The sequence below is a fragment of the Crocodylus porosus genome, unplaced genomic scaffold (assembly GCF_001723895.1).
Source record: "Crocodylus porosus isolate Cpor-Errol unplaced genomic scaffold, CroPor_comp1, whole genome shotgun sequence".
Classification (NCBI taxonomy): domain Eukaryota; kingdom Metazoa; phylum Chordata; order Crocodylia; family Crocodylidae; genus Crocodylus; species Crocodylus porosus.
The window spans coordinates 45,719,470-45,720,942 of record NW_017728949.1 but is presented as its reverse complement, the minus strand read 5'-3'; positions in this window follow the sequence as shown (position 1 = coordinate 45,720,942).

Below are 1,473 nucleotides of genomic sequence, written 5' to 3'. Positions count from 1 at the left end.
GGATGGGGCCTGGCAGGGGTCCCCAGATGGTGCCCTCCCCTGCCCCTAGTACTTACCAGCTCCTAGTCTGGCTGCAGCTCCCTGCTGCAGCCACCGTGGACTACCCGAATCAGGAAAGCTCTCTGAATCTTTTCCGAAGATTTGGAGAGCTTCAAATCAATTCACACCTTTTAATTGGACCCTGATTGGATTCAGAGATTCAGCCACCGAATCAGGCCGAATCTCTTCCAAATTGAATCACCACCCAAAGTTTCACACAGCCCTACTTTAAAACTAGAGACAGACATTATACATAAACCAGTTTAAGTGATCAGAAACTGGTTTAAACCCATAAAAGAACAGATGTTCAGTGCACATGGCTGAACCTTGTTTGAGATAAACCTGGTTGACTGTAGTATCAGACTTAACTGATTTTGCTCAAACTGGTTTATGCAATGTTTGTACCAGACAAATTGCTGATTTAAGATATACCAGACTCCCCAGCATGCTCTCCGGGCTGGGCGGGTCTCTCTGCTCCGCAGAAAGGCTGGCCCCTCCCCTCTGCTCCCTGGCTGAAGCTCCTGCAGTCTCTGCAGGCATCTGCCTGGCTTCTGTTCCCCCCTCCCTCCCCTCCCCTCCTCAATCTCTGCTAAGCAGGCATTCCCTGCCACCCCTCAGGCACCTCTCAGCATTAGCTAGCAGACCACAAGCTGGCTACTTCCAAGCTGTGGCACATGGGACAAAGGCAGCATCAGCAGATAGCTGGTAATGTCCCTCCCTTGTTTTCTTAATGATCTGATAAACACTGAGTTAGGGGTGATAAACATTCCCTACTGGGCTGGCCAGGAGGTGGGAACCCTCCCCAATCACAGCATCTTGCCGAGGCCTGGCCATACCCCCCTCAGCTCAGCTCTGTGCCAGGGAAGGGAGGACTGCTCTAGCACCCCCGGCTTCTAACCTGAGCCACTACAGGCATGTGCCTGCATTTCTGGAATGAAAAGGGAATGTCTATCCACTTCCAAATCAATTCAAGCTTTGCAGGCTAGACTAACCTGCAAAGATTGGATTAATTCAGGCTCTGTGTGAAGAGAAATGGGCAATAAATCAACTACTCACCACAGAGAACAAGACAGAGTAGAGGGGAGAAGAGAAGACAGAGGGAGAACAATGCTTCCAGAGCAGCTGCTCCATGAAGATAGAACAGCCCCAGGAGGGGATGGGCATGGTGATGAAAGAGCAAGGAGCAGGGGATATCTTAAAAAAAAAAAAAGCCCAAGAAAGCTGGGGGGAAAGGGGACAATCCCTAGGACTGGTTTTGAGCAGGGAAGAGAGCTCAACCAGATCCTGTTAAGGCAGGAGTCACCAGTAAAGCAAATTCTTCTATACAAAATACCCGAGCAGTGAAGGTCCAGCAGAGACAATCATGTGGTAAGGAAAGCGGCTGTCATCCAGGTTACAGTGAAAGCTGGTTTTGTTGTTTTTTTTTATTTCATT